The sequence below is a fragment of the Balaenoptera ricei genome, chromosome 13 (genome assembly GCF_028023285.1).
Source record: "Balaenoptera ricei isolate mBalRic1 chromosome 13, mBalRic1.hap2, whole genome shotgun sequence".
In the NCBI taxonomy this organism is placed as follows: domain Eukaryota; kingdom Metazoa; phylum Chordata; class Mammalia; order Artiodactyla; family Balaenopteridae; genus Balaenoptera; species Balaenoptera ricei.
In genome coordinates, this window is record NC_082651.1 from 87,266,517 (window position 1) to 87,279,923 (window position 13,407).

Consider the following 13,407-nt stretch of genomic DNA (forward strand, 5'->3'; position numbering starts at 1 on the left):
GGACTAAAATAAGATTTCCATTTAGTTAATAGAACATTAGAATATACTTAGCTAATGAAAACGATTCATCTCTGTTTTTCTATCAAATACAAGAGTTGGAGGAGGGGCAAAGAACTATTATTTTAAGTATAGAACTTCTAAGATACTAACTTTCTTCTCTTCTGTGCTACATCCTCTTCCTAAATTTATTCACTTTTGTTTCTGAACTTTGAAAGGACCTTGATCTATTATAATTCATGAAAACCCAATAAAACATTGTTTTGGCTTTAAATAATGGGTCTTTAATGCCTTTGATCCCCCCTTTCCATGTAAAATAAAAGCCTAATGATTCCTATTAAATGGGGGGAGTAAAGTTTATTTCAATAACTATTTTCATTTTACGAGTGCAATTTAAGTTTTCACTTTTGTCCATTAATTATATGGGATGTCACAAATGTTGTAAGATGGGATTTATGTTTCTGATTTTTATCTCAATTACAGTTTTTGCTTTGTACAGAATTAACACATAACTGAGTAGGGCTACCACCACCCACCTCTCCACCACCTTAAGAGTGCAGGTGTGTACAATAAGAATCTGGCGCCATTCACAACTGTGCTGCAGTTTCTGAACAATCATGCTTTTCAGTGAGGTTTGGGCCAGAATGGCCTCAAAATGGACTCCAAAGAGCTTCCATCTTGCCGTCAGAAAATGCAAACTCTCCAGGCAGCTCAACATGTGGGCTTTACTGGGCCTTGTTGGGAAAGAATGCTGCTGTTTTCCCCTGCCATATTCTCTGGGGCTCAAAACAAGAGACCTGGTCAAGAATAGGAGAGAAACTTTAGTTCAAGAAAGAAGACTTTTGACCTAATCAAACATATAAGCCTTTGCACAGCAAAGGAAACCATAAACAAAACGAAAAGACAACCTATGGAATGGGAGAAAATATTTGCAAATGATGCGACAGACAAGGGCTTAATTTCCAAAATATACAAACAGCTCATACAGCTAAATATTAAAAAAACAAAAAAAGCCAATCAAAAAATGGGCAGAACACCTAAATAGATACTTCTCCAAAGAAGACATACAAATGGCCAAAAGACACATGAACAGATGCTCAACATCGCTAATTATTAGATAAATGCAAATCAAAACTACAATGAGGTATCACCTCACACCAGTCAGAATGACCATCATCAAAAAGTCTACAAATAATGAATGCTGGAGAGGGTGTGGAGAAAAGGGAACCCTCTTGCACTGTTGGTGGGAATGTAAATTGATATAGCCACTAGGGAGAACAGTATGGAGGTTCCTCAGAAAACTAAAAATAGAGCTACCGTATGATCCAGCAATCCCACTCCTGGGCATATATCTGGAAAAGACTAAAACTCTAATTTGAAAAGATACATGAACTCCAATGTTCATAGCAGCACTATTTACAATAGCCAAGACATGGAAGCAACCTAAGTGTCCAAAAACAGATGAATGGACAAAGAATATGTGGTATACATATATGTCTAAAATTTTATATATAAAAAATATCTATAATATCATATATAATATAATATATATAATGGAATATTAGCCATGAGAAAGAATGAAATAATGCCATTTGCAGCAACATGGATGGACCTAGAGATTACCATACTAAGTGACGCAAGTCAGACAGAGAAAGATAAATATCATATGATATCACTTATATGTGGAATCTAGAAAAATGATACAAATGAACTTATTTACAAAACAGAAATAGACCCACAGACATAGAAAACAAACTTATGGTTACCAAAGGGGAAAGGGGGGAAAAGAGATAAATTAGGAGCTTGAGATTAACAGATACACATTACTGTATATAAAATAAACACCAAGATCCTACTGTATAGCACAGAGAATTAGGGAATTATATTCAATACATGTAATAATGTATAATGGAAAAGAATCTGAAAAAGAATATATATATCTGAATCACTTTGCTGTACACCAGAAACTGACACAACATTGTAAATCAACTATACTTCAAAAAAAAAAAAAAAAAGGAAAGAAAGAAGCCTTTTAATTCTACCTAGTGGGCCTCCTACATTGACTCCCAAATGTTTTGCAAACTGCCTTGGGGAAAGTAATAAATGTTTGTTATTTTTTAAAAAGACTATTCAATGTTATAATAAAAAATTAGAGAAACAAATAAATAAGGAAGATAGATGACATTAGGTATAGAAATAGGAATCATGTGAGAAGCACTAGGCAAAAAAGAAGTAAAGCATTCGTGTGCTAAACATAGACTGGAATGGATGGAAGGACCAAGTAGACACTAAATATTCATGTGGCATATGATATATCAGAGTTTCATGAGACACTAAATATTCATGAGATCTTTAATTCGCCACTTGCTGGTGGTACCCATTTAATCTCCACTTGTTCTCAACCACCATTCAGTCTGGGGTGCTTATTACACAGCAGTAGTATTCATGGGACACTGGTGACCCCAAACAAGACATTAATGCCCCACAGAACTGATGCCCAAAGAGCCAAAGAGTAGGAGTATCTGCACCTTTGAAGGCCATTGGTCTCTAAAAGTTTAAACACATATGTACAAGAAAGGCGTAATTGTATTAACATATATAAAGACCTCTTAGAAATTAATAAAAAAAATAAACACAATTGAAAAAATGGTAAAAGGTACAAATGTACAAATTCACAGTAAAAAAAAAAAAAATATATATATATATACGTTTTAGAAGGAAAAATAGAAAGTCTGGCTTTCAGATACTCTTGCAGCCACCTTCTTCTAGTTCCTCCAGCATCAGAGTGGGAGGAGGGAGAGGGGGAAAAAGGCAGATGGATGCTACACTCTCTTCTCTGTGAGTTGTTGAGGCAGGCAACCCAATGCTGACTCTTCTGAGCCGCAAACACGCGGTTCCTCAGAGGGTCACATATCTCTCTCTTATCAGGTTCACCCCAAAAATATGCTTCTGGGCATTCCCTGGGATGTCTTACGTATGCTCACTTATACACTTAGATTTCATGTGGCTTCTTCTGTTCCAGCCTTTCCTTGGAATGCCAATGTCTCTGCTTCAAGGATTTCACTACTCCAACATTCTGTTACCCTTGTCACACAGATTCAAGAACAATAAAAGGCTACAATTCTTACAAGAGGGAACTCTGTCATGGACCCTATTGAGGAAATTCAGTTGCCCAAGAATCCAAAGGACCTCCTCTGGAAGTGGTCCCATGGCATGACCTGCGGAAAGTATGGGGGTTTATGACCCTCCAGCCCTCCCTCATTTCCTTCTTAATTCTTTTCCTACCTTGTCTTCAATTTACAGCCTTGCTGCTCAAAGGGGATCCAGCAGGGTTACATCACCTGGAAGTTTGTTAGAAATGGAGAACCTCGGTCCCACCTCAGACCAGCTTTACCAGAATCTGTATTTTAACAAGATCTGCAGGTTGTTCTGAAACACAGTAAAGATGGAGAATTACAGAATTATAGAAGAGAATTTCTGGAACCCCAGCTCCAGTTTTTCACACCCGCATTCATTCTTAGCTGCGTGGCTCTAGGAAGAAAAGCTCTATTCCTCCTCCTTCCTTCTGCTTCATCACACTCCACCTTGCACAAAGCCATCCTTGGCAGTGTTTTACTCCTGTGCCCACTCTGTCCCATTATCTGTTACCCTTTCTTGTCACCTTGACCTTCCCTTCCTGTTGATAAATGGCTGGGCAGACTCCTTGGCTCCATTTACCCTCCCAGAGAGTCTGGAAACACACCCTGACGATCAGCTGTGGCTGGCTTGAAGGGCCCCGCCTTGCATCTTCTCATGCCAGATGTAATCATTCCCAGAGTTCAGAGGTTTATGACTTGTTTCTTGTACTTCCAAATGTGCGGTCAAGATGCCCTAGTGTTGAGTTGGCAGGACTAATGGCTTATTTAAATATTTTCCAAGTCTGCTCTTTCAGACCACTTCTTCCACGTGGATATCACTTGTATGAGAATGTGAGTGTAGTGAAATCATGAGACTCATGTCAAATTTGTCTTCAAACTTTTATACCAGTTGCACTGTACCATCAGTTTCCACAAATTAAATCTACTCTGAAAGAAAGCATATCTGGAATTGGCCCCAAAAATATTTCCATAGGTTCTCGGATGTACTTTGCAAGTGTGTTTTTGCTTCCTAGATGTGGCAAGAAATTATATTTGAAGTTCAGAAAGGGCAAAGATGACTTTCTATATTTCTGGTGTACTTGGAGAATCCACCTGCATCCATAGAGTCAAAATGCTTTTATCTGAATGCACACAGATGCACACAACTGCCATCCGTTATTGCCCATACTTTTTGTACACTTCGGAAATTGAAAAATAAAAGAAACACAAAGGTTATCTTTGAGAAGAAAAAGCAACCATAAAACTAATGATATTATGTATCTTATAGGCATTAGAATAATGAGGCCAATTCAGTTGAAAAGACATCACTGAAAAACAAAAAAAAAAAGAAAAGACTTCACTGGTTATACAATGCAGATGATGTCCTCTTGATGATACAAGAAAACAGTAGTTTTAATTTAAACTGATAAGGTACTTAGAAGATTTATTTAACTGGTGAAGAGTAAAATAGAAACTAGCCGTTGTTCATTCTCTATGTGCTTAGGTATCTCTGAGAAGGTAAGAAGTTCAGGATAAGAGGGAATCTCAAAGAGGATTTAAAACAGACTGGAGATAATTTTCCCCCATAATCGGGTCAGCATTAGATAAATGAAGGCCAGTTGGGACTCATTGAAAGAATGCTGGTCCCAAAGAGCATTCCTTGATGAGACAAAGGTGACATCTGCTCTGTTGCAGACTCCTCAGCCATCCAGAGTGAATGTGCTGTGGGTCCATAAATAGCTCCATAAACGAGTTTTTCTAGTCCAGTCTAGTCATGATCAAAGATCTAAGTGTTCACCAAAACCCACTCTGCTTACCTAACGTCAATAGTCATTGTAAAACCAACATTCACAAAGGCAACAAAAGAAAAAAAGTAAACTGAACTTCATTAAAATTAAGAACTTTTGTGCATCAAAGGATACAATCAACAGAATGAAAAGGCAACTGACAGAAGGGGAGAAAATGTTTGCAAGTCATATATCTGATAAGGGTTTAATATCCAGAATATGTAAATAACTCCTATAACTCAATAACAAAAAGACAAACAACCCAATTTAAAATGGGCATAGGACTTAGATATTTCTCCAAAGAAGATATATGAATGGCCAATGAGCACATGAAAAGATCTTTAACATCACTAGTCATTAAGGAAATGAAAATCAAAATCACAAAGAGACACCACCTCACACCTACTAGGATTGCTATAATTAAAACAAAAAACCAACCAAACAAAAACATGTTGGTGAGGGTGTGGAGAAACTGGAACCCTTGTACATTGCTGGTGGGAATGTAAAATAGTACAGCCACTCTATAAAACAGCTTGGTGCTTCCTCAAAAAACTAAACATGGAATTACCATATTGATCCAACAATTCCACTCATACGTATATACCTAAAATAATTGAAAACAGTGACCCAAACAGATACTTGTACGCCAATGTTCATCATTATTTACAATAGCCAAAATGTGGAAATAACCCACGTTCATCAACAAATGAATGGATAAACAAAATGTGATATATATACAAAAGAATATTGTTCAGCCATGAAAAATGAAGTTCTGATACATGCTAAAATGTGGATGAACCTTGAAAACATTATGCTAAATAAAATTAGTCAGACACACACAAAAATGTATTGTATGACTGTACTTATATGAAATCTCAAGAACAGACAAATTCATAGAGTTGTCTTCCTCCTTGGCTGTGTCTCCTGCATTGGCAGGCAGATTCTTAACCACCGCGCCACCAGGGAAGCCCTGGGGCCATGTTTTAAAACCACCATATCTTCAGTAGTGGGTTGCATTGTGTCCCCCACAAAAGATATGTCCAAGTCCTAACCCCTAGTACTATGAATTTGGAAATAGGGTCTTCGCAGATCTAATTAAGTTAAGGATGTTGACATGATATGAGTCTGAACTAGGGCCCTAAATCCACTAATTGGTGTCCTTACTAAAGAAAGGGGAGGGAAATTTGGGACATACAGACTTGGAGACACAGGGAAGAGAGTCATGTGGAGATGGAGGCAGAGACTAGAATTATGACAAGCCAAGGAATGCCAGGACCACCAGAAGCTGGAAGAGGCAAGGAAGGATTCTCTCCTGGAGGCTTCAGAGACAGCGTGGCCCTGACAACACCTGGCTTTGAAACTTCTGGCCTCTATAACTGTGATAGAATGAATTTCTCTTGTTTTAAGTCGCCAAGATGGTAGAAATTTGTTATGGCAACATTAGGAGACTAACACACCTCCAAAGGAATGAAGAGTTGTGGGAGTAAATTTTTAGCTTCTACTTTTTCCCAGCCAACAGAGGCTTGGGGGTGCTGCTCTCAGTACAGCGGCTCTCTGCTCCTCTCCTCTTACAATATGCCAGAGTCCCAGTGATACAGCCCCGTCATCCCTGACTATCCTTGCTGTCACATCAAGTTCGAGAGTGCTCCTGCCAAAACTCTACTTATGATAGTGCCATTGTTCCCGGTAAGGAATTGTCGGTTTTGCCCTTCAGGATGGCCATCCACTTTGGAGAACTGTGTTCTGCCAGCTTCCTCTGTGACGTCCAAGACACAAGTATAATCTCTTGGTTTCTCCTTTGGCCTGTTTGGTCTCCACTGTATTTCCTCATAGATTGTGATTAAGGTTATAGATGTTTCCCTTTTTGGTAAAGATGGAGTTTATATGTCTGATTTCTGTTCTCTTTGTTGCTTTGAGGATATCTCCAAGACAAGAAGGTACCATCATCTTAACTTTACCCTGCTATTTAAAAACTGGGAGTCCACAGCACACCATGCCATCCAAAATTTTGCTATTCTACAACCAGGGTCAGCAAATTTTTCCTCTCAAGGGCTAGACAGTAAGTATTTTAGGTTTTGCACTGTAACTACTCAACTCTGCCATTGTAGTACAAAAGCAGCCGCAGGCAATATGTAAACAAATGAACATGGCTATGTACCAATAAAACTTTATGGACAGCAAGAGAATACAGCAGAAGAGACGCAATGTGTCTTTCAGGGCTAAGTTATCAAAGGCATTCAGTTTCTGCCCTGTTTTCTGGGACACTGAGCCACCATGTAAGCATGTGAGCTGCCAAGCTGGAGAGGCTCTGAAATACTTAATGAGATATTACACACGGAGACTCACAAAGGAATTCCTCCTAACTGCCACCAGCAGCGAATGTTTCTCTAGCACTGTGCTCTCCATTACCATCCTCTACCGAGTGCTTAAAATGTGGCTGGAGCAACTGAGGAACTGAATTTTATTTTATTTATTTATTTTTTTAAACATCTCTATTGGAGTATAATTGCTTTACAATGGTGTGTTAGTTTCTGCTTTATAACAAAGTGAATCAGCTATACATATTAAATTTTAGTTTATTTTAATTAATTTAACATAAGAGTTACATAAAACATATTACTAGTTTTTATACTGATTGCATGTTGAAATGATAATAGTTTGGATATACTGGGCTAAATAAAATATATCATTAAAATTAATTTTACCTGTTTTTTTTTTTTTCCTTTTTTTAATGTGGCTACAAGAAATTTCTTAATTAACTATGGCTCACATTATCTTTCTATTGGAATATCTAGCATTTTTTTAAAAGGTTCTGGAGCCCAGGGCTGGGGACCTGGGCAGTTGTCTTCCTCCCTGGCCAGGTCAGCCACTTGAACCCGGTGACCTTCCATGGGCCTCCCAGGGCTCTGCTCTGCACCCAAGCATGGAAAAGACCTCAAGTTCACAAGGAATGCTCCTGGAAGTTCAAGCACATTTTAGAACAGAAAGACAGGTCTTCTTTGACTGATGCTATTGCTCCTTTGGGGCACGATGGCATTTTATAAAGATTTTAGTTAAACAACCTTGCTTTAAATACCAGTGAGGCTCATTACTAGCCGTATGATATTAGGTTCTGAACCTCTCTGAACATCAGATGCTTCATGTTAAAAAAAAAAAAAGATTTATTGTGAATGTGTTTAATCCATCCTACTAAATCTGTGAGTTTTCTGAAGATGTGATGTGATCCCTGCCTGGCAGAGCTGTTGTGAAGATCAGGGGTCAGGGTGTAAGTGGCCCAGGATCTAATGTGAAGTAAACAAATAAACAATACTCAGCACCTAAGAGTTCTGAAGGGGAAAGAAGGATAAGCCCTGGAGAAGGCAGTAGTGACTAAAGAGTTTATATTTGTGTGTGTGTGTGTGTGTGTGTGTGTGTGTGTGTGTGTGTTGCTTGGGAGGAGGGGTGCAGAAGACAATCAAGTAAATAAACAAATAAATACCTAACTCAGGACGGGATGAGTACCTCGAGGAGAAATAAAGTAGGGCAAGGGGCGGAGAGGCTGATTGGGAAGGCTTCTCCACTAAGGGACCTCCACTGAGGGTCACCCTCGGCCAGGTCTCCTCTCTGTCAAGGGCTACGCCTTCAGGGATGTAGCATTTGGGCAGAAACCTGGCCTTTAACACTGCCCCATTTTACTTTTCATGTATCTGCCTAATTTTTTTTTTCCTTTTTACTTCAAAAACTGACCATCTAACCCCAGAATCACCAGAGCAGTGCAGTTTTCTAAGAAACCAATTTGACTAAAGCCAATTGTCCTAAAATCAATCCTTCTAAAAGCAATTTGCACATAGTTAACTTGTTCAGGTGTCTACGTACCATATGATACATTCACCTACTTTTTTTATGTTGAACATTTAGAGCATTTTCTATGAAGTCAGTCTGTTTTAACCTCTTGTGAAGTTTTGTATTTTTCTAATTGTGTTCTGTTTCAGTCACTTGCTGAAGGTATTTCTGTCTTATTTTCATGTTTCTAATAAACATGTATGCAGTCATTCACACATGATTTATCAAACTGATCCCTTTTGAAATTTCTTGCCTCCGTCTTACATCTTTCTTTGTCTTTTCATACCTACGTGTCTCTCCAGGTTTCCTCACACAAATTAGCCCCACCTGTGTTTAATGCAATTAATGCAGGATTACTATTGAGACTGAGACAAACTATTCCACAGAAAGCTTCCTAGCGGAAACTTTTTACTGTGTGCTTCTAGCTTCGTAAAGTGGAAAAAGAAAATGACAATACCTGTGTAGGTGTGCTACACATGTTCACATTAAATCCATTTGGATTTAAGGCTTTAGAGGGTTGAGCTGCCAGAGCCCACACGTGTGGGCAGAGGCCAGACTACAGGTTTTCTGACTCCAAACTCAGCGCTTCAATTAAGCACTCTATACTGCTCCTTTTAATAATTTTGCAAATGTGCTAATTAGTTAAGTAAGACATGGTTGATCTATCATTTGCTTAAACACTGTCTCATTTGAACTTCCAAAATGTCATTTCTTATTACCATTGCCACTTTACTGAGGAGGGAACTTGGTCGAATAAATGAACAAATTAATTAATTATGTAAAGCAGGATATATAAACTTAGTCCAGTGATGAAAAAAACAAACGTTGAGATCAGGAAATAGTTGAACAAAGTAACAAAGGAACGTCCTTTAGAACATTTAAGCCAGTGGTTCTCAGACAGGGGAGATTTTGTTACCCTCATGACATTTCTAGAAATGTCCAGAAACATTTTTTTATTGTCATGCTGGGGAAAGGGTGCTACTGGGTAGAAGCCAGGGACGCTGCTAAACAACCTACAATGCACAGGACAGCCCCTCACAAGCAAGAACTCTCTGGCCCCAAACGTCAATAGTTGCTGAGACCAAGAAACCCTGTTTGAAGGGTCACTTGTTTAGGGAGGTAAAAATGGGGTGTAGTCTGAAGACTAACACGCATCTTGAAGGGAACAATCTTCCCTGTACAGTCCATTTCCTTTCACGTGTCTAGCCATTTATAGCCAAGCTCCTATTTCAGAAAGAAATCCACGTTCCTATGTTCATTTTGTCAGCCTGAAGTCTTGGGCGAGGTTCTGTTTTGCTTGTCTGCTTTCTCTGGCATAGTAAATCTCTCCACCAACTCTCTTTGAGAGCTTGACTCTTGCTCTCATTGGAGAGATGATAGGCCATTATTGCCTCAGGTTTTGTCCCTGCTCCCAGCGCATTGCCTGGGCAAGGCTCCCAGGTCAGGCGAGGTCTCTGGCTCAGTCTACTCCCTTCCAGGCCAAGGTCAGCCCAGGGACCAACCCAGGCAGGGGAGGGTTTTCTGTTCCTTTCCGTCTCTCTCCAACACCATGCTCCCCAATGTCTCTTCTGTCTTCCCTCACTCCTCCTGCAGACAACTAGTGGAATCTTTATCCTGGCTGCCTGACAAACCTGCCCCACCTGGCATCCCTACCACAGGACTCGTGTCTTTCAGTCTTCCCCTTGAACCCCATTCTCAGATAAGGTCACTCAGGAAAGAGTCAAGAAGTTAACGGCTGATAATTAATGTCTGACCCGTTCCACGCAGAGCTGCCTTTTCACAAAGGGCTTTGCTTTGGCTCATGGGGTGAGAGCTAATGGGGGGTATCAGACATGTTAGTACAAAGTGCTTTCTCATCCTTCACCTCATTGGCTCTCAGGTCTCCTCTCTAAGGACTGAGAGAGCGAGGGATTTCTAATGCCCAGTAGGAAGATGGGGAAACGTGCTCAGAGCTCCAGGTGACCCAGCTGGCTGCTGGCGGTGCTTGCATGAAACACGGGGCTGCAGACACTAAGCCCGGTCTCTTCTGCAGAGAGACACCTGCATGGAGGGGTCGGCGAGGGGTGGGGGCGTAGAGCCCTCGCAGTACACCCCGGCTCCTCCCTACAAGCGCAGCCACTCTTCTGCTGACACCAAAAGGCAGCTAGCCCGGTGACCCAGAAGGGGAATCCTGGACTCCACCTAGGGATCGAACCCAGGCCGCCTGCCTTGGGAGCGCGGAGTCTTATCCACTGCACCACCAGGGAAGTCCCAAAGTAAGGGTAATTATAAAAAGGCAAAACAAAACTTAGAATTTTATTGTTGGGTAAAATGCAAAAACATTTAAGAAATTGCCTGAAAATCCCTAAGGAGCCCTCAGTCCAGAGGGGAACCAAAAAAACACAATTAAATAAGGTCTGAAAAATGTTGTACTTGATATATGCCCACAAGGTGGTGGGAGCCCAGAGGAGGGAGAGAGCACCTGGGCAGGGTGGCAGGGGAAGTAGGGACACCTTCACAGAGCAGGTATCATCTGCCATCACAATCAAATAATACAGCATCCTCAGGTGAGAAACATTTCCTGTTTCAATGGCACCCGTACTTTAGTTGGTAGCTTTATTTCCCATTATATAAACTTCAAATGTCAGTATTCTTGGCATGCAGCATTGCTTTACTAGAAAATCAAAGTTTTGAAGTGATTTTCCATGTAATTCAAAAGGTAAAATATTAATTGAGAAAATGTAAAGTTTTTATTGTTGTTGTTTTGGTCCAAATTATGCTTTCTATGCTTTTGCAGCCTGTTGAATTTTACCCTGGATCAACCTTCCTCTGATTTGTGATAAAGATCTAACACTACCTATGGCCACAACTGCCTCCATGCCATCGTGTTTCTCCACAGCAATCATGAGCAAGTTACTCTATTTCACACCAGCTGTGGCAAAATAGGACGATTACCTAATGCACCCTAACAAATAATGTGACAATTATTTAGCAACCTGCCTTGATGTTATCACTGCTGTAGTCATCTCATTTTATTACTCTCTCTGGCTAAACTGCCTTAACCTAGTTATGCACTCCCTGCCCTTTCTCTTTAAACTCCCACAGTGATCTGACCATACTTAGTCCAATTTTTTTGCTTTGTTTTGTTTTCACAGGACATTTATGTGTTACAAACAACTTTTTCCTTTTTAACTAAATCAAGCAGCAAAGCTCCTGAAGGTGCATTGGTTTGGGATGTTCTCCATCCATAGATTCAGGGCATAATCATCTGAGATCATGGGGTTATGATCAATGATGTACTGTCCTATTTTAAATTAGAAGAAGAACCAGACAGACTGACTCTAGGTAGAGCCTGCCCCCACTAGCACTCCACCCTAAGCTCTCCTGGGGCGGCCGTGACCACCATAATACAAAGCAACTCTGGAAGTGCAGGAGAGGCAGAGATTACTACAATCTAAGAAAATACCAGAAAACTGGAAAGATAGGGGACCTTTAAGCCTGGGTAGGATTTCAAAAAGTATAGAATAGGAGAGAGGCCATCCAAGGAAATGGACCCATATCCAGCAAGACACCATGGTAGAGAAGGACCTATTAAAAAAAGAGTCAATTGGTGTTGCTGGAGAGCAAGACTCTGGGGAAGGGCGGAGAAGGAGATGAGCTATATAATTGGGTCAGAGCCAGATCGTGTAGATCTTTAGATGACAAGCTGGGCATGGACTTTATTCTGGATGGACTCCAACGATAAAAGTAAGAGGCTTTGAAACTTTAATTAGGACCCCAGCTTCAGGGGGGAAAAGAAACTTTGTAGCCCTCAAACTGATCAGATTGAAGTCAGGACGGATAAGGTGGAGTAGGAGTAAAAGGCTGGTATGAAGAAGAAGAAAGCCAAAGGTTAGACAGTGTACATCAAAATATTCTCCCAGTGCAAGGTTCAAGGGAGGCACCCAACAAATGCTCCCTGAAGTTGATGATTCCAGGATTTGGAGTATGAGGGGCTGGTGATGACATTCAGTGGGATCAAAAAAAAACTAGGCATTGGGAAGGAGATGATGGGGTAAGCCATGGGCATGTTGCACTCGAGGTGCTTAAGAGACATCCAAGCGGGGATGGCTAATTGGCATTGGATATACAAATCTGGAGCTCAGGAGGGAGATTTGAGATAGGGATGGAGTCATCGGTGTTTAGAACACAGGTGAAACTACCAAAATAAATTATATCTTCCAAGAAGAATGTATAGAAGGGAACAGAGGGCAGGAAGGATCTTTGGGGAACATCAGTGCTTGCTGGACAGCAGGCTTTTGTGAAGGCATCATTGCACCTACCATTATCCCCATTGTATCTCCAGAGCCTGGCAAAGTCCTGGCAAAAGAGCAGATACTCAATAAACATTTGTTGAACAATGAAATGACTGAATTCAGGGAGCAGGCAGACTGCACTTCATCAGAGGAATGAACAGAGATGGGACAGAAACGGGACCTTACCTTTGTTGAGCATCAGCTATCTACCGAGATACTGGCTTTACCTGTGGTTTCTCCTTTAAGAGAATGAAATGATGTCATGCAAAACTTCAGAGTCTGGCTTTACAGTGACCTCAGTTTTTGCAGTGTCTGCAACTCCTGTGCCTTCCCGTTGACTTTCCCCTACCCTCAACATTTTTGTGTTTAATATTTACTTAAGGAGTCAGGGCAAAACGAAACTCCTTTGAA

General features: G+C 40.5%; 1 long non-coding RNA gene across 1 annotated transcript in view; it reads right to left on the reverse strand.

The window, feature by feature from the left end:
• Positions 1-334: 334 nt before the first annotated feature.
• The window catches only part of LOC132377070 (uncharacterized), a 46,776-nt gene continuing 33,703 nt past the window's right edge, over positions 335-13,407 (reverse strand). Inside the window, exons 3-4 of the long non-coding RNA XR_009506522.1 lie at positions 3,283-3,426; positions 335-794 (exon numbers count right to left, since the gene is read on the reverse strand). This is a non-coding gene — a long non-coding RNA (uncharacterized LOC132377070). The remainder of the gene's footprint in view (positions 795-3,282; positions 3,427-13,407) is intronic.